Raw genomic sequence first — 21,327 nt, forward strand, 5'->3', positions numbered from 1 at the left:
GAGAACCTTGGCTTATGTGGAGTCTGCTAACTAACTGGAGTTTTTTTCCAGATCATTATTTGTTCAATGTTGATTTTGGGGATCTTTCTGAAACAAATCACATCCTCTGGTGTCTTGGTGCTTGAGATGCTTTTTTAAAGTTATATGGAAAAATGTTTAAGTGCTTTTCAGTTTTGGTTGAATTCTACTGTATTTGAATATTATTGTAGTTTTTTTCCCCCTTGCATTGTTCTTCTTTGAATGGTTTAATTTTTTGTATGTGTGTGTGTTTGATAATAAAGTTATTTTAAAAGAAAAAAAAAACTCTTATGCCATAGCCAGGTATGATGCATCCCAAGGATAGAAACATGATTCAACATACTGAAATAAATTAATGCAAAATACTGCATTAACAAAATGATGCATAAAATTACATGATCAACTCAATAGGTACAGAAAAATTATACAAGCAATTCAACAATGTTTTATTTAAAAATGTATCTCCAAAACTCAAAATAGAAGGAAAATATCTCAACATAATTAAGACCGTATCTAAAATGTGCACATCTAACATCACACCCACCAGTGAAAAATAAATTTTTTCCTCCAAGATGAGGAAAAAGGCAGTGTATGTCCATGCTTGTCACTAATACTGAGTGCGGGAAAGTCCTACCCAGAGCAAGTAGGCAAGAGAAAGAGTGAAAGACAGCCCAATTGAAAGAGAAGAATTAATGTCATCTGTTGGTAGATAACATATTATATGTCATCTAAAACACTAAAATGTCACAGAAACTATTAAAATTAATAAAGTAATTGAGAAAATTTCAGGATGAAAATCAACATACAATTCCAAGTTGTTTTTATTTTTTTAAACATTTTCTTCCTACTTCTGAACATCTATCATCCATTTTGATGCTTATTTACACTTTCAAAATTGTTCAAGTGGAAAGTGGATTGAGAGAAGGAGGAGGAAGGAAGGGAAAAGGGAAAAAGAGACTAGAAGAAAAATGAAAACAAAGCTTTTCTACATAAGGAGGGGAGGGGCGGGGACTTAGCTCAGTGGTTTCACCACCTGCTGTGCAAGCACAAGGGGCTGAGTTCAATCCCTGGTACCAAAAAACCACCAAAAAACAGAAGGAGGGGAACGAGGTATGAAGGGAGGGAAGATGAATGGAAAAAAAGAAGATTCAAGATATATTATGTACAGGTACAAATTCCCCACTATGAATGTGGTCACTATGTATACTTAAAGTGCACCAATAAAATCAATAAAAAACAATTCCAATTGTTTTATATACTAACAATACACTGTCTCAAAAATAATAAATACAATAATATTAATAACATCAAAAAGAATAAAATAAGAGAAAAACCCTAACCATGAAAGTAAAATACTTATATGCTTAAAACTGTAAAACATTGATGAAAGAAATGAATAAAAATACAATAATTTCTTTAATCCATTATAAACAGAAAGGCATTCTGTGTTTATGGACTGGAAGTCTTAATATTGTTAAAATGTCCATATTACCCAAAGCTACCCAGAGATTCAATGCAACCACTATCAAAATACCAATGGTATTTTTTACAAAAATAGAAAAAGTCTTAAAATTCATAAGAAGACCAAAGTACACCGAGTAGGAAAAAGAATATTAAAAAAGAAAAGCAAAGCTAAAGGCATCACACTTCCTGATTTAAAAATACACTACAAAGTTATGATAATTAAACAGTCTTTATACAATAATGGCATAAATACAGAATAATGAAATAACCACAGCAAGTTTTTCTGAGTTAAATTCACTCCACTCTTTAGATATTTTAATAAGATTTTACAAATGGAATTTATACATGTAGCATGTATCCCTAATACTTGGCAATTTCATTTCACAGTTTTCTCTCAGCATCTTTTATTTAAATGACATTTCAAAAGATGAGAAAGCATTCATTTATACTCACAATATTTTGATTCAGAAAAGCACTCCATAAATTGTATTGATTTACAGTCCAATCTGTATCATAATAGTGAAGAATTACAAAATGCTTTCATACTAAAAGGAAAACACTTTTTCATTCATTGATTTTAGCATATACACTAAATTTTGTCTCTTGTCATTGGTTAAATTTGGTTTTTAAGAAAAAAAAAGAAAATGAATTTTTTACACATTTACAAGAAAAAATCCTATTTAAAAGAACCAAAAATGAAATATACCATATCATTTTATACCAATAATTATTAAATTAATAATTAATATTCTTGTTTTATATTATAATATTCTCGAATGTATAATTTTCTCTACATAGCATAGTCATATATTGGTCTTATGTAATTCAGATAGAGTCATATATTGTCATATATATACATACATATTGTCTTTATATCTGGAAAGTGGGATGAGAAATCTGTTATAAGATACAAGAAAATTATTATAATATGCTTAAGTTTTTTCAAATGTGTCATATGGTACTAGGAACATCAACTATAACAGTTTTCCCAGAACAAAAAGGTTTCTTAAATGTGTTGTTTTCAGTGTTAAAACTGACTCGTGGGCAAATCTTGGACAAATATCATACAGATTATATTATCATTTTATTATATACCGTTATTATTATTTTGACAGCATCCCGCTTGTCCAATTTCTATGCAAGTACAGCGATACATCTTCAAACACAGTAACTTAAGTTAAAAATAATTCATTATTGCTCATATGCCTGGGTAGTTGATTGATTGAGACAAGACCGATCTGGGGCAGCACGAGCAGCACTATTACATGTTTCTAATCCTCCTTTGCCTAGTGAGATAGCTCTAAACATTTTATTTATGGCACAATTGAGGTGCAAGAACAAACCCAACCATAGAAAAGCACAGTTCAAGCTGATGATTTGTTTATATCTTATAATATTTCATTGGTCTAAATAAATTATTGTCGAGTCCAAAGTCAGTAAGTAGGAAAATATTCTACCTTTAATGGAAGGCAAGATTATTAATGAAATATATTTATTACTTTTAAAATATTATTATGTTATATTGAATTTGTACCTATAATGCTTAAGTTATGTTAAATAAATAATCCATACTATCTAAAGAGGTCAAATTGTGTAGCTTTAAAAATATTTATGTACATAGTCAAAATGCTATCACTTTTTAAAGGACATATAAATGGACTACATATTGAGTACATATTTAGGAGGAACTAAACTATAAAAGTCAGAAACAGAATTTCAAAAATTTGGATATAGTCATAATGAAGTATTCAAGAATGCATGAGAATAAAAAGAAGATAGATAAAAAGAAATCATTTGATAGTTTCTTATAGTTTACAATTATTGACTTTTATTTCTGCTATCACATAAAATTTTCTGCTAAATTGTATGAAAATTTCTCTTAGAGTTCCTTTCCTTACTTTCCTTAAAAAAAATCTTTTCTTGGCCTTTTGGCTAAGATCAAGTGTAGTATTTTCCTTAAAATATTCACTCTCCTATTAAATCCTTTTTAACATAGATTTTTTTCCTACTATACCATTTGTTTCTGGTGATAATGGAAAATAAAAATAATTAGAGGCAGAAAAGAAATCCAGAATACTACAACTCAGATACAACTTTCCTTAAAATGACAGAGATAGTCTTATATGCTTTTTGCTATATGTATCTGCCATAAATGTAATAAAAAATGAGAATTTAAAAGTGAATATATTATTTGTTGACTTCATTCTATGCAAAAAATGTTTTACTCAAATTATTTTTTATCTACAACTTACAAAGACATCTCAAACTCCTATATCATGCAATCTTTCTTTTACTATCACTTACCTGAATTGCAATAGGTTATTCTTTTTGTGCATGGTTGGTTCACTGATATTCAAAAAGAAAGGGATTCATAAAAAACAAAATTATAATACACAGTTCTATGCAAACTAAATGCAAAACAATTTACAGTGTTACTAGGCTTTTTTCCTGGCTTCAATCATGCTAAAGCACTTTGCTCATTGGGACTTATGCAAAATGTAATGCACAACTGAGAATCCTCACTTCTCCCATCTCATAGTTTACCACAACCACAGAGATTTCTTGTTACTCTCTGGCTGTCTTATCTAAATGCAGCCACCTTGTCTGAAGAAACATCTGCTTAGCTTTCAGGTTAAATTTCTGAGTTCAGTCAATTTTTGAGCCAAGGAGCAGATATTGATAAAGAAGAGATAAGTATTTAAAGTCATGAGATATACCTTTTTTTAAAAAGCAGACTCCTTACTCTTATAATTAGTAGCACCCTCTCCTGGAGTATGACAATACACTAATTTTAAATACTAGTTTATGCTGTGTAGAGGGTTTCTTGTACAGTATTCTGGATCTTCCTAAGTAGATTAGTTAAGTGTTTGAAGAATTGGTTCTAGTGAGGACAATTTGGTGGCATTTTAAGCAAAATAATAATAATAATAATAATAAATAGGCTGATTGTTTTTACTTTGCTTTAGTTTTTTTGTTTTGAATTCTCTTTATAATCTAATCATAACAATGCTATAACACATGAAAAAATTGACTGAAAGTCCACAGTAAAAAGTAGGAGTTCCTGCCATGTTTTTTCAAATCCGAAATCACTACTCACAGGCAACACCTTTTTATTCTTCAAGTCATTCCTTCAAATGTTCAACTCAGTTTTTAAAAATAATATACCGTGGTACTTTTCCTTAATTTACTGATTTTTAAAATTATTTGTTAAGCATTTAACCTTCCAAGAGTTATCATGCACATTACTTAAAATAGTATTTATGTTCAGAATGAATTAGCAGTCTCTGATTATTCTTTATTTTACCCTTTCTTATATTTCTTTGACTTATGTTTGTTTTCCTCTGTGGCTAATGTTTAAAATGATAATCCAAGTGAAGAATGCTCCTCTCTGTCAATTCTCTTTGCAACATGACTTATTGTGCTACTCCTCCCATTAGTTTATTCAATCCCTACCTCATGAATCTGAACTGGACATTGTCTTGTTTTGGTGAGTGGAACATAAAAGAAATTACACTGTTCTACTTCTTAGGCCAGCCTGTCAGGGTCATCACAGCATTTCCTTTTGCTCTCTGGACACCATCAAACAGCATGATGTGAAGAAACCCAGTTGAAAGACCACAAGGAAACAGAGGTCTCGGCATCTCAGCTGCTACAGACCTGTTATCCAAAAGCATACATAAGTAAGATAATGGGACCCAACAGAAAAACTGTCCCCAAATCACCAGAAATAGTAATTCTTTGATGATTTCTTTGAACTGTACATACTACAATAAAACAAGTGTGAGGAAATACAGAAAAACAGAGTGGACTCATAGCACAGTGCTCAGAGGCAAAAATAAGCAGAATGACATATATGACTTCACCATTTCCATTAATAAAACACATATACAAGAATATCTATGTTGAATACTTACTATAGACTCAAATAATACATAAGAAATAAGTCAAATGGTTTCCTGCAGTGGGAGAGGAAATGTAGTGTGGCACACACATGTAAGAAAAGTGGGATCTTGAAAGGACTAACTATAATGATGCCCTAAAATGATGAGGAACGCATTCTTCTGTCTGTGAAACACACCTTCTCCCCAAACCCACTCATCCACCACTCAGTTGTTCAATCTAAAGTTTTCTACTTGTTCTTGGTGCTACTATTATTTTAAAGATGGCTCTAAGATCATGTGAAAAGCAGTACCGGTTCATAGCCATCGATCTGGTATACTAAGGTTCTTTCCTAAATTATAATTTATTCATTCATTCATTTATTCATTTACTTTGTTTCCCTGGAATCATTTATCTCTAATCTTCAGTTTTCCCTCACCTCTAGATTTACAGTCCATCAGGTAATGTCTTCTCACTACTCTATTCATTTATTTAGTGTCTTATATTTCAGCTTTTTACCTTACCTGGTTTATTAACTTACTTCTGTGGAGTACATTCTGCATTACATAGTAAGGAAGAGTGCATGGGAGGTAAATTTTATGAACCTTTTCATGCTTACTCTGCCTTTACACTTGTTTCATAGTTCTACTGGAAATAAATTTATGAGTTGAAAATCAATTTTTGTTCTCTTGGCTGTCATTTTTGCCTTTATATGAAAATAAATTTTATTTGTTTTTCTTTCTTTCATCACTTTCCCTGTCAATCCAAACCGAGGATCTTTTAGATTTTAGTGACTAGGTTTTAGATTAATTTATAAATATAGATTCAGAATTCATAGTTTCAACACACATAGGAACTTTTAATTATCTTTTATTATAAATGTCTATACTAGCACATTGTTGTCAAAGAATATACCTTGTACAATTGGATTTGTTTGAAGTTTACTGAGGCTTGATTTACAGACTAACACATACTTAATATTTATAATTATATACTTCAAATAAAAATATTCCACAGTTGGGTGAAATATTTTATATATGCCATTAAATCAAAATGGTTCAACTGTCTCTCAGATCTTCTATACATTAATTTATTTTTTTGTTGGCTTGATTCACAATGAGTGAAATACATTTGAATTAAAATCAACTACTATAACAGATTTAATTATTACAATTGCTAAATACAATTTAAGAAAACTCTTGAAACATACAAATTGAAATAGCATACTTCCCTAGGAAATTGAATCTGTTTATCATTGTGAAGTAACTTTTTATTTCTTGCAATGAGTTTTGCAATTAAGAATATTTTGAACTTAATCAATGTACTTCATATTGCTTTCTTTTGGATTGTATTACATTTCAATCAGATTGCAAATGCTATACTAAACCTTTTAATATTACTACACTTCAGAGTTTTAATAAACAGTAAATGATTGGATTTTACTTTTTAATCAAACAATTATTACTGAAATGAAGTATGCAAGATTAAATATGATTACTCTAATATTTGTATTTAATTATACCATCATATTTTGTTACCTTTTTCCTTCTCTTTCATTTCCCTGGTTTTGTTCTGTAGGATAGAATAAATATTTTGCTTTCATTTTATTTTGTCCTACCACTATGGAATTTATATATTTGGTCTGTTATTTCATTGATTATCACAATGGAAAAGAAAGACTTAAACAACTAACCTCTAATTCTTTCCTTCCCAAATTACTGAAAGAAAGCCCCTGCAGAAAGTAAGGCAAATGTCCTGGAATATTTTTTTTTATCAACATGATATCTAGATCACTAGGCAAACAGACAAATGATATGTGCAGAGCGGTAAATTTGGATAATTTTAATATGTTAAATAGGAATTCCAAGCTAAAGGATTACTTATAGTAATGAACTTTTTGGAATCCATGGATTTATGAAGCATTATTCTAAAAGAATATATCATGTAAGTTGGGGATGTGAAATGCATATATTTCATAGAATTAACACTCTTAGCTATGTGAGTCTATGTGTCATAGACTTCTGACAGAGAACTCTGACTCTGCCAGATGCTGAGTGCCCTGGAAGTGAAGGAAAGACTTGGAGACCCACCCTTCTGCCCAGAGATCACTTCTGACCCTGAAATTAATAGTAAAGCTTGATAAGCAGCATCAGTTTGATATGAAATTCTGATATTATGAATCAGTTTATCTGATTTGTCAACATACTACTACTAAAAATCTAACTTTATCCAAACCTTTGCTCTCTTACTCAGTAAAATAATTACTTTAAAATATCAAAAGTGTACCATATCTGCATTTTTATCTTTTACAATACCAAAAAATCAAAATGTCTGCCTCTTTTCCTGATAATTTTCTATAGTTAATGTTAATTTGTTACATTTTTGCCATGTATTTATCTTGTTTTGCTCTTGATACCTTCACACTGATCTTTGATTTGAGAATTTCTTTTTTTTAGACTGAAATTTGTCTGTCCTCATTTCCTTAGAATAGCTCCCTGTGCAGTTAACTTACGTTTTTGCTTGAGAATGTATTTTTGCTGTGATTTTGAAATGTATATATCACTGGGTAAAGTATTACAGGTTATTTTTAAATTAACTTGTCCATTCTATTGTCTTTTATGGTAGATATATTCCTCAATAATTTTTCTCAGCTCTAATCTAGTATGATCTGCTATTTGTAGCTTCAAATGAAATTATCCAATTCTAAAATTATTATTTAATTATTTTCCAAATTGGAATTTCATGTTTGGGAGTTTCTTGTTATTTGTAAATATTTTCAAAATCTTTCTTATACCATTTGATAGTATTAAGTCCAGGTATTTTAAAATCTGCTTCATAATTTTACTATCTGTAGTTTTTGTGCTGTTGTCTCTTATTTATTGTTGTACTAGTTTTCATTCATTGTGTCTTCTTCCCCTGTATGCCTAGTTATATTGAGCTGCAGCTTAGATAATCTTTAAAAATTTATTTAAGGGACATTTCTGAGGCCTAGAGAGAACATTTTGCCTGAAAAGAATTTCATTAGCTTTACTTAGAATTCCACGGGCACTATAATTTCAGGAAACATATTTAGTCCAGTTACAGCATGTTAAGGTCATTGTACCTCTCAGGTGACAGAAATCTAGATGGCTATTAATGGTGATATCCTGACTATTTTACTTAACCTTTATCAGGTAGTTGTAGTAAACCAGGATCCTAGCAAAGTTATGAGTCTGTGCTTTGTGAAAATCCTGAGTATTTGAGAAAAATCCTCTTAGCTTTTTTTCTCTTGAAGCTGCCCAAAACACTGTTCAGTTTCACAGCCCCTTGAGTTAGATAGCTAAATGCCCTCAAAGCAAATGTAACTTGGTGCTGGATTTGAATATCTGGGTTCTTGTCTTTCCTAGAATTTGGAGATTAATGCTAATATTTTGTTAGCACTTCTTTTCCTTTAAGATTTGTAAAAACGAACTATATAGCTTAGAGAATTTTTTGTAAAAATAAATTGAAAACGTTGACTTCATATAGCAATTTTCCTATCATTTCGGTTGGTTGTTCTTGCCTGAGACAATTACATTTTTGCTGTTTTATTAAAATAAAACAAGAATAGGTCAATGGCAAGGAATAGAGACATAATTACCAATTTATAAGTTATTTTACACACAAGGAATCAAAAAACCCTTAAAGGACAATCATTATTAGGTTTATTTAAATTTTTTAAATTGTCAAAGTAAACAAATGCACAATGTGTTTGCTAAAATATTGTGCTTTAATTTTAACTTTGTTTTTAAAAAGTACACGGAAGCATAATCATAAGACACATATGCCTCAAGCAAACTTTAATTTTATTAAAAACTCCACAGGTGCATAATCACCTCATTAAAATAAGAGCTGGGCATGATATTGCAAATCTGTAATCTCAGCAGTCAGGAGGCTGAGAAAAAGGGTTGCTTTGAGTTTGAGGCCAGCTTGGGCTACATAGAAAGTTCAAGATCAGCCTGGAATTCATGGAGAGACCCTTTCTCTCAAAAATAAATAAACAAAATAACTTTTCTTAACAAAAAAATATGAAACAAAGGATTAAAAATTATATAGCTTGACCATTTTATGTAGTGGAGTTAAAATAAACCAAGACAGCACAAAATTCTTTCTCCATTCCCTTATCGTGGCTAAATCTTGAGTTTCACATACTCAAAAAGATATATTTATTTAAGTAAGTTGGTACATATTTATTTAAATGAACTCAATTTTCACTTTGTAAGATTCTAATTTATTTTTTAGGCAACTGTTGAATATGTTAAATAAGCCATATAATTATACTGTCAAAGAAGAACTTGTTGCTTGAAAAATCATACTTTTATTATTTGAATGGAACACATAGAGAGCGTGTATTCTATAGACTGAATGTTCTTATTGTTTTGAAATAAATTTCTGATGTGTATGATAGAGCAGTAAATATAAATAAAAAATAATAATCATTACTCTAGTGTTTTTAACTGGTAAGTAGCTGGAATATGTCCTTAATTGAAGAAGTGATTTTTCTAAAGACTCACAAATTAGACTTCATAAATCTTATCATAATGGAGAAATGTTTTGTATTAATTTTACAATATTTATAATGATTTGAAATCTGTATTTTTTATTTTGTTCAAAAATAATTTCCTCATGGGACACTGACTTCTGAAACTTTACCCTGCAATAGTGCATGTCCATGAGCCAACTGGACATGGTGGCACAGACTTGTAATTTGCCAGAATTTATCTCGGAAATGGTATTACAAAAAGTCATACTAACAGTGAGTTTGGTTTTTTTCAAGGACAAAAATTATAACTTGGAATAAATTATCTTTCAATGACTCAGTGTTAAAGGAAATCAGAGATTGGGAGGATACAGCAAAGTGAATAATATTCAGATTTCTTTTGAAATGATTATAAAATATGTTGTTTGAGAAACACTTGCAAAATGTTTGCAAAAGAAATCCATTAAGTCCTGGGGAATTTATAGAGGAAAACAAAGAAGGGTACTTCATCATTAAGAATATGGTATTACAAAAGAATTTACCAGGCAGAAAAGAAGTAGAGAAAACAGCATGGTTAGTGATGTCCAGGAGTGGTAAAGTAAAGCACTTTTGAGAGGACAAATTGCCTAATGATGATGAATTGAGGGCTTGAAGTAGACTAGTGGGCTGGGTTAATAACAGAGGAGAAAACTAAGTCTGAGGTACGTGTGTCTTATATTAACATGTTTAGATGGTAACTGTTAAGTAGTTGAAAAAATTTCTGGATGAAATTTTTGATTTATGATTTCTATTTTGTCTATCTTGGCATAAAAGTGACAGTCAGTTGCCTTATTGGATTTCATAATCCTTGTTTGAGAATGCTTTCTAAGAGTAGTTAGAACTAAAGACCAATCTCTGGAAAGGGGTGATTTTAGAAATCTACTTATAAATGTACATAACACAACTTAATGTTAGGTGAAACCATGGGCTTTGGAAAATCATCAATAAATGATGACTAATGGCATGAGAGTGAATGTCAAAGGGAAAACTTTGAATTCCAATAATAAAAAGTAATCCCCAGGAAAAGGTTGAGAGAGAGCAACAAAAAAAAAAATGGGATTTTTAAAACCAAGGGAAAGAAGACAAAGGAGGAAAGCATTAAGCAGGAATAAGAGGTATCATTAATAGAATTCTTCTGTTTAGATAGTATACTGAGCTCTTTGTATATTCTATCTCATGTTATCCTCCCAACAGTATTAAGAAGTAATATGTAAGTTTTTTTAACACTCTTTTAAGTGCCTTCTGTTCCAGAATAGGAGTTGCTAATGTCCAAAGCCAAAAAGCCAAAGGTTATCAAGGAGATATAGTGACAAGTCAAAATTAAAAAATCAAAACATTCAATTTGGCAATTAGCAAAATGAAGTTCAGTGTCTTAGAAGAAATTTATTAAGTCTTGGGAAACTTATGGAAAATATTTTATAAAATGTATTTTGAAGGTAGGAAATTACAAAGAAAGTTATAAGGCAAAAATAAGAGTCAGAATAATTTGTAAATATAAAACTTGAACAATAATGGACAAACTAAGCAGTATTTCAACATCAGAAAAATAGTTCCACTTCAAGTTTCTCCTCTAAGAATTATAAATAATTCTCAAGTTACTCTGGATGGAAGAATTAATATATATATATATATTTATATATGTATATTTATATATATATAATCTCCTATCATTGTGAGTAGTATCTAATAGAAATTCTAATAAGAATAATATTTGCTTTCTCTCTTAATATGTGACTTTGCTGAGTTCAAACTTTGAAGATTGAAGTAAATGGAAACTGCATTGTGATATGCTGAGGAATAAATGAGAAATATGATAGTGGAGATAATGGATATAGATTATTTTCCTTAACTTTTGGCAGTAAAAATGACTGGATCAGGGATGTAGTTGAATAATAATATGATGGAAATTAAATAAGGAAAAAAATGTTGTTTATTATGTATACAAGTATATATATTTATATATGTATATTTAGAGAAAGAGAGAAACTAAAGATAGACAAATTGACAGAGAAATGTCTTAAAGGAGGTCTTATAGGATGAAGTTGAAATCTCTGAAATTGACTGGCTTTGTGTGATTCCATTGATAAATTTATTTCCTTCTTTTCAACCCCTTTGAGAGACTAATATTGGGAAAACTTCTAATAGAAGAGATATCAGACCAACTTCCAGAATATCTGAGTCAATGATTACTCTCTCTGACACTAGGTACAGAGTGACTAAGGACCAGTCACTTACAGTCCCAAGATTTCATTTGTTCCTTTGTATAATAAGGCAGTTGAACTTAAAAACAAAACAAAACCTTGAAATCATTTCTTGAAAATAAAAGTGAAAAATGATGCCACAATATGACCTTGGTATAATCAGGAAGTAGAGAAAACAAAAGGGAGAACACTAACTTTTAAATCTTGAGTATGGTGATCAAGTAATTAAGTCAGAGTCCTTGGTAATGCCTTTCTTCATACAGATGATGGGTCTAAAACTTCATCCATACCACCAAATTCTGAGCAATGTTTTTTACATTTAGACATTTGACCTATTTCTTTATAACACCTTGTATATGATATACATATATAATAGTGTTTATATTCTACAATAATATATAAATATAATTATATGGTATATTATATGTCTTTTATATTATATATCTATAATATATTATTATTTGAATGTGTATGTATTTAAGACTATGAACGATGTATTTCCTGAGAACATACTCAATGGCTGCACTCCTTTATGTCCTTTATGGATGTATGCTAGATGACAGTAAAGCTGTTTTTAAGCAGTCCTTTATTTTTTTAATGGAATGGATATTTAAAATAAATTATTCCAAAATAAAACATCTTATGATTTCTAATGAAAAATTCAACATAAAGATAAATCAGATATTTTCCTACCAGATCTTAAGGATACTTGGGTAGTTATGAGTGCTGGATTTAAATCTCTGTCCCACCATTGATGACCAGCCCTTGGACATTGAAGAGGATACTTAGATTTTCTGCTGAAATCATCTTTACTGCTCAAATTTAACTACCATTGTTTCTCTGCACAAAAGGGAGGATTGTGTTTCTTGAAAGACTAGCAGGAATATAATGAGTTCTGTGGCCAATGAGCTGAGTTGAAGAGATGTGAGTACAACTGGGTCAAGCCATGAAACAGCTAGGATGAATCCTCTATTGCTTGTTCTCACCTATTAAACTAGCTCACATATGAAAAGAACAATTTCTCCAGGCAAAATAATAATAATAATAATAATAATAATATTCCTTGGAGGAGCAAAGAAGTTTTACTTATTGTCTTTTTTGAACTCCAGGGAAGAATTTGATCAAGGTAAGAAAAAAAATGGATTAACACATTTCATGGGCTAACAACTGCTAAATACTAGGAGATCCTTTCAGCACAGATGAAAATGAGAATATAATGTTTGCAATTCACTTTGTTTTGAGAGAAACTGTTTCATATTTCCTCCATGAATGAAATTAACCATGTTTTATTTTAACTCTGGTAAAATATTATTAATTGTATTGTTTATTACATTACAGACCTATATACCATATATTACAGGCAAAGAACTTTCATGTTTATACATAATTATAACCATTAAAAATAGTATTTTGGCAGGTGCTACCTATATAAATATAGTCTTCTGTATCTAGTGCTGAGGAAATGAAGATATTTTAAGAATATGTATTAGTCATTTTCCCATTGCTGGGACAAAATACCTACCACCCACATCTTAAAGAATGAGAGATTTACTTTGGTCATGATTTCAGAGGTTTCATTCCATAATCAGCTGGCTCCAAGGCAGAAAATTATAGCAGAAGAGTTTGACAAAAGAATGTTATTCACCACATGGTGGCCAGAAGCAAAGCACAGGGGAAGGGCACAAATGAGAGATATACCCTCCAAAGCCACACCCTCAGTGACCAACTTCCAACTATTCTCCACCTTCTAACAGCATTTTTAGCTCTGATTAATCCAAAGATTCATGTAGGGCCCCCTTGATTGTATTACTTGTCCAGAAGTCTTATAAACAGGACAAGTTAACAATTAAGCCTAACTGTCACATTCTACACCTGGTTGACTTGACATCCAAATATATGTCCTTAAGCTATGCATAATCTCAGTTATGGTTTAGATGTAAAATATACCCCCAAACTCACATGTCTTCATAGGTGGGTCATTTAAAGTGTGATTGATTCATGGGGATACTATATTCATGAACTGTATGTGCTATTAGAAGATGGAACCTGATTGGAGGTGGGTCACTGGGACATCCCTTTGGAATATATATATCTTCCTCCTCAGCTTCTCCCTTCACTTTCTGCTTCACACTTCTGCTTCTCTTGGTTGAGCAGCTTTTTTCTGCCATGCCTTTCCACCATGCCATTTGTGCCTTGGAGCTAGCTGACTCCCAAAATATCAGCCAAATTAAAATTCTCCTCTTTTAAATTCTGGGTGTCATGTACTTTATCCTAGAGACAAGGAAAGTGACTGATGCAGAAAATTGTTGACATAGGAGTGTAGCTGTTCCTCTAACTATACCTGAAAATGTGGTTCAGAGAACTTTGGAACTTGTTTGTGGGAGAAGTTCAGAAAAGTTGGGGCGTGCAGGTTAGAGAAGCCCTAGATCACTGTAAAGCACTTTATGAGTGATTCTGGATGGAGTTCAGAAGATCGGAAGGCTGACACAAATACAAACAGTAAAGGCCAGGCTCAGAAGGTTTCAGTCAGGAACATGGAACTCACTGATAATTGGACTAGAAGACGTGTGTGTGACACTCCGGCAGAAATTTTGCCTACATTTTGCCCATGTCCTGAGAATTTGCAGAAAACTGAGATTAATGTGAGTGAGCTAATTGATTCAGCAGACAAAATTTTAAAGTATCCCAACATTCAGCTTGTGGTATGGGTATTTCTGCTTTTCACCAGATCTGCAGTGAGAATTGGGAGCAAAAAGTAGAGCCAAAAGATGTGAAAAGTCTGCAGTTTCAGCATAAAAGTAGTTCATGCAAAGTTGGGGCAAGGATGATATGGTTGCTGAAAAGATTAACTTTAAAAAGAATCCAAATACTTTAGATCAGGACAATGAGAAAAATGGTTTAATGGCATCTCAGGAATTAACCAGACCCCATCCTTTCCAGGCTCAAGGGTGTAAAAGAGTATGCCTTTGAAAGACTTTACATCAAGAAGACAGCCCCAAGTGTGCCCTAGTCATTCAGGACTGTCTACAGGAGTTCAGTGATCCAGGCATGCAAAGGCTGCTGGGCCACAGCCCAAGGGGACTGACAACTGTTCAAGCTCACAGCAGAACTCGTCACCATCCATGTGATATTGTTTTACAGTCATACAGAATGCAAGAGTTGTGAGGTAACAAAGGTCACCACCCATATTCTACAAGAAGGCCTGTGAGACCACGCAACAATATGTGACAGGGTCACAGTCTCTCCTGGACAATGAGATTGTCATGTGTAAATCTGTGAGAAAGAAGCGAAAGCTGCAATGAAAATCCTGAAAAGTTAAAAATGACTGTAACATGGAGTGTCTGTTGCAAAAACACAGGTAACAAGTAGAGCCAGCCCAAGAGAGAGCACAAGTGGGCTACAGCCAACAAGGGCATAGAGCAGAGATGCCCAAGACCTTTGGAGCTCACATCTCACCTCAACCTGTCCCAAGGGGTTGGACATGGAGCTTTAAGATTTTATGTTTGCCCTGTCAGGTTTTGGCCTTGCTATTTTCTGCTTACTTTCTTTCACCTTATCGCTGCCTTGTGGAATGAGAACATTTACTCTGTACTATTTTATCTTTGGAAGTTTTTAACCTTCTTTTTGATTTTCACAGAGTTTTAGCTCAGACTTTCTCTTGAATCTCAGAGAAGACATTGAACTTGGACATATCAGCATTGTAGTAACTGTTAGAATGCTGGTAATACTTAAGTGATGGGCTAGATGCATTTTAAAAATGAGCTTAACCTGAGCCTTTTTAGAGACAGAGGAGGAATATTTAGACCTTAAATAGATTCCATAAGCCTCATATGTGGAAGTCTCTATGACCCACATTATATGCATTGTACATGCCTAAAAAGAAATGACCACATGAATGATTGCACAGTCTGCCAACAGCTTGAAGATGAGTCAAGGCAACTTCCTTGAATGCCAGGATGGCTAACCATAGAGAAATAAATCCTATAAATTCATTTCCTTAGGTAAACTTTCTGCAGCAGGCGCTCTCTTCAGAAATGAAATGTACACTTTTGCATCCTTGAGCCTGACATGAGCTGAATCTGATTCCTAAGATACCTTCAGGATGTCTTTCTTCTCTCAAAGTCCTTGGTTTCTTTTTAATGGCATGGATCTCTTTGGCAACCACACTTTCTTTGTCCCCAATTTTATGTGTCATTATTTGGGGCTAAAATATTTATGCTGTACTATTTCTTCCTGATTCTCTGATTCTCATTTATCCATCTGTCTAAAAGCAGCTAGTGGTGCCCATTGATAGTTCTAAACATTGGGCTGTCTTGAAATTTCCTCTGGCAAATCAATTAGTTCTCCAGCCTCCTGAAAAATCTCAGGACATGGGTAAAACATAGATTTTTTTTTTCCAAAGCATGATTTCTAGATCAATTCTCAATAGAGTGATTGTTCCCAACTCAAAACTCATGAGTATGGCCATTTTTGTCCACATTCCTAGCTTCATTGTCATCTTCTGAGCTACAATCAGAAATGCCCATCAGGCTCTCCTAAGAGTATTCTAGGGCACTAGCCTCCATCTCTAAATCTTTCCAAATTATTTCTGCACACCAGGGTTAAAAGCTTATGACCCATATCATCAGGTATAGCCACAGCAATGACCTCAGTTCTCTGGTACCTGTTTTCTGTATTGGCTATCTTTCTTACCAGGGCAAAATACCCAACACCTGAATTAAAAGGATCAGGTTTATTTGGCTCGTGTTTTCTGTTCATGGTTGGATGGCTTCAAAGCAGAAAGTCATGACATTAGGAGTTGATGGAGAAGTGCTTCTTACCTTATTGTGGCTGGAAGCAGAAATCGGGGTAACAGAGCCAGGGAGAAATATACCTCCACAGATATACCCCCAGAGGCCAACCTCCAACTGGGCCCAACCTCCTAACAGGAAATTTAGTTATGGACATCAATACATTAACCAACTAATAAGTATAATCCTCCATGATCCAGTTAGCTCTCCATGAGTTTTTTAATCTAATCCAATTTACAATTAAGCTTAACTGTCATCAAATATTTTATAAATGTTAAGATCTAAGAGATAATTGCTGCCAGACATTTAAAAATTATTACTTGAACATTAGATATCTGGCCAGTTTATAATTAATATACTCCTAAATAGCTTATTATTTTGATGGAAAAATGTAATGCAACACAGAGCAAATTCTTAAGAGATTTATCTAACATTTTTAAAAAATGGCACCTATATTGTATAATAAACTTTATGTATGTATTTTTTTCTGTGCTGGGGGTTGAACCCAGGGCCTGTCACAGACTAGGCACGCACTCTACCACTGAGCCACATCCATCCACAACAGTCCTTGTTAAAAAAACTTTATAAAGCAATAAGGAAAACTATCAGTTTTCCCAAATATAAAGTCATGGCAAAATCTTTCTTAATTTCAAAACCATTATCTCTCACAAAAATAATAATAAGGACTCTTTGGGCATATCACACTAAATATCATAAATTTTAAAATATATTAACTAGTGATAATATCATTGTACATTTATACACTGATAGGGATATGGCAAATTCCAAAGGAAATGTTTAGAAGGTCATTTATTGAAAACATATCACAAAACCTTAAAAATTTTCATCTCATTTAAAATACTTACTGAATATTTAGTAGTAGTTTTGGATTAATAATTGCTATGGTTATAGCTAGATGTTCTTGTGAGGCTTCATTTTCTCATAGGTGGGGTTTTTAGGGAGGTGATTGGCTCATGGGGGAGTAATACTTACAGTGGATTAATCCCCTGATGAGTTTATAGCTAAATGTGATGTTGGGAAGTGAAACTTGGTCAGAAGAGGTTGCTCTCTTGGGACGCAGCCTAGAAAAGGTCTATCTCCCTCCTTCTCATCCCTTGATTGCTCTCTGCTTCCTGCTTAAGTCCTAAGCAAGCTTCCTCCGCCATGCCACTCTGCCTTGGAGCCAGCCAACTATGGACTGAAACTGAACCAAAATAATGCTTTCTTGGGGCTGGGGGTGTAGCTCAGTGGCACCATGCTTGCCTAGTAAGCACAAGCTCCTGAGTTCGATCTCCTGTGCCGCAAATAAATAAAACAAAATAAAACTTCTTTCCTTTAACTTGCGTGTTTGGAGTATTACATTACCAAAACAAGAAAGATGATAATCATAAATACTTACAAAGATGTGGATGCAAAAAGCTTTGCAGAAAAATTATTTGTACAAAATATTAATACAGGTAAAATGCTTATACAATGTGGTGTACATATATGAATAAAATCTACTTTACCAAGAAATGATATAAAAGAATATGAAAACACATGCAAAAACTTTTATAAAACTCATATTCTGGCATATGGAGAATAACTATGTTTTGAAAAAGCTAAGCAGGAAATATGTGAATTTTTAATTGAAGAAAAATGTGCTGGCAAAAGGTACATAAATAGCTATAATTCCATACAAAATGGTAAAAAGAATCATGGCCCAATTTAAATGACAATGAATGGGAAAGAGGAGGAGAGAATACAAATAATATTAAGACTAGCATTTGTTGAACATTATTCAGTGTCAAGAACTATGATAAAACACTTTAAACATAGATTCTTACTTAAATGTGCACCACTAGTTCAGAAGTTGGTCAGTATTAATAATCTTGTTTTACAGAACAAAGTACAGAGGAATGGGTGAGTTAGAGTTGTGAAGGTAACCTGCCACATAGCCTATCTCAGCTTCTTAGTACTCGTAGTTTAACCTCAGGCAAGTTCCATAGATTTTTTACACCTCATATTAAAAGTGAAAATAACAGTACCTAGCTCATATGATTGTTATGAAAATTATTTTTAGTATTTGCAATATGCTTGGGAAAATTCTTAGCAAATGATAAGTGCCAAAAACTTTCAACTTCTTTGATTAAATGAAAAAACTGCATCTTCAAAATTCTAAGTAATGTTCAAGGTACCACCACTAGTAATTTTCAGAATAGGGAACTGAAGCCATGTCATTTGGATCATGGAAGATAGTCTCATAAAGAAGATGCTTTCTCTCTTCACCCATATCCACAGACAACAGTAAAATGTCCTCTCCTGATGTGAAAGTGAGGAAACAGTCCCTGTCCCCTAATTTGATACACTATCAGAATTAAAGCATGAAAGTACTTGTCAGTGAAAGAGAATGATTCTCAGCACTTGGGTTTCTATACCTTGAGAAAAGTTCTGTGCTTTTAGAGATTTTGTGTTCAGTGACAGAGACTGGCTAGCTTTTGAAACAGAAAATGAACATCCCAGAGGAAGTATGCATGGAAGCACACAGCAGAGCAGCAGAGGGAATCAAAGCAAAATGGCTCTAAATACTTCATTTCCATTGGCTGGATTGTTCAGGCTCAGCCTGCTGTGAATAAACATTTCATTCATTTTACAATCTGATCCTCCTGGTTCCCCTTTTATTCCCCACTTCTATCTATTTTCAGAGGAAAAAAATACAACCGTGTCACATAAATATGGATGTTTTTAGAAGGGTTATATTTTCATTAAAAATTGGTTTTCTGTACCACTCTTGTAAATATGGTTAACTGAAGTTGACCACATATTTTATTATCAAAACTACAGTATCATAAGAGTAAAAGAGGCACTGTCAATATCCTGAGAAAACATTCCAAACAAAATGTCCTGGAAAAAAATCAAAGAACACAGTCAGGCTAGGGAAATATAAGTTAATAGCTGAGATTTGAAAATACTGTTTTTATCCTCCTTCCTTTCCCAAATTAGACGTTTCACCTGTAGGACACTAGTATATACAGAATGATAGTGCCAGAATTAAGGTAATGCTTGGGAGGATTTAAATAATACTATATGATCTTGGATAAAACACATAGTTATAATCTACCCATTTTAGACTATAAATCTACACATTTGATAGGACTATTGTAAGAATTTATAAACACACAGAGTTCATGAATACTCAACACTTGGTAGTTGTTATCACTTTCTAAGCATTGTAATGCCAGTCTCTGAGGCCTCTTGTGAAGCAGGCAGCCTACTTTTCACAGGCAACAGTGCCCTATTCCCCTATGTGCCTTCTTCAAACTTCTACATCTTCTGTGTTCCAAGAACAGTCAATTCTCTACTTATTAATATGGTGCGAACAAAGGTATGAATTTCACTTCTGTGTTCTACCAAAAGATGACACTAATAGTTACTGGTTTGATAGTTTCAATGTAGAAATAAATATATTGAATTACCATTCAGTATCTATTACATTTGTGACTATGGGTGTTTCTGTTTTCTGCTACAAGGCTTGTCACGCATACTGTTTCACCTAGAACAGACTATTTTGTAGAAGAGGAAATAAATACCCTTAGGGAGAACTTCATCACCTGGGAAAATAATTTCTCCTAATGAAAGTAAAATCTAAGGATGCATAGAATTTGAGGCCTTTGGAAGTAGATTTGGGGTGGCCAAATTATAATGAAAGTACTCCTTAGGTGAGTGAATATAGACAGAAACAGAAGAGACCTTTGAGAAGAACCTATAACTAAAAAGTGAAAAGAGGAACAAAATCTCCAGCAAAAATAACATAGTACAGAGATATAATGTACAAAACTCAGTTAAGTGTGATGTCACAGAAGTCAGTGAAGGTAAACTATGATGGCATAAAGGAGTAAAGCAACAACAACAAAAATAGTAAGTACCACGCACCTACTAGGTTGTTACTGCTGTTCATCAGTATCTGATTCTCCTAAGGAAAATTCCACTTATCTTCCACACCCCAGTGAAGGGAAAAATATAAAGATGACTCAATATTTCTAATATTTTATGATGAATGATTAGTGGTAAGTGAAAAACTTTTTCTTTCTGTAAAAAACAAAGCAACACAAAACGAAACAAACAAACAAAGCTTGGAAGCAGCCCAAGTGCCCATCAACTGGAAACTGGATAAAGAAGATGTATTTTTTTTATAAAATGGAGTACTACTCAGCCATAAAGAATGAGAAACTAGATTATTTATAGCTAAATGGATGCATATTGAGGCCGTACTCTTAAGTGAAATAAATAAGACACACGTGTAAATACCAAATAGTTTCTCTAGTGTGAGAAAATGAGAGTGTAAATAAGGATTAAAAGGATTAATAAATAATAATTGATACTTTAAAATAGGAAAAGGTCCAAAGGAGTAGGGGTGGTGGGAGCAGTGGGGAAAGGAAAGAATGGAAAGGAAAAATTA

General features: G+C 32.7%; 1 pseudogene; it reads left to right on the plus strand.

Annotated features, from left to right (window-relative positions):
* The first annotated feature begins 3,394 nt into the window (after nt 1-3,394).
* On the plus strand, nt 3,395-3,469 carry LOC147822239 (U2 spliceosomal RNA; annotated as a pseudogene).
* Nucleotides 3,470-21,327: the final 17,858 nt, after the last annotated feature.

Source organism: Heterocephalus glaber, unplaced genomic scaffold, assembly GCF_053883595.1.
Source record: "Heterocephalus glaber isolate CG9 unplaced genomic scaffold, H.glaber_assembly_v1.0 deba00001666, whole genome shotgun sequence".
Taxonomy (NCBI): domain Eukaryota; kingdom Metazoa; phylum Chordata; class Mammalia; order Rodentia; family Bathyergidae; genus Heterocephalus; species Heterocephalus glaber.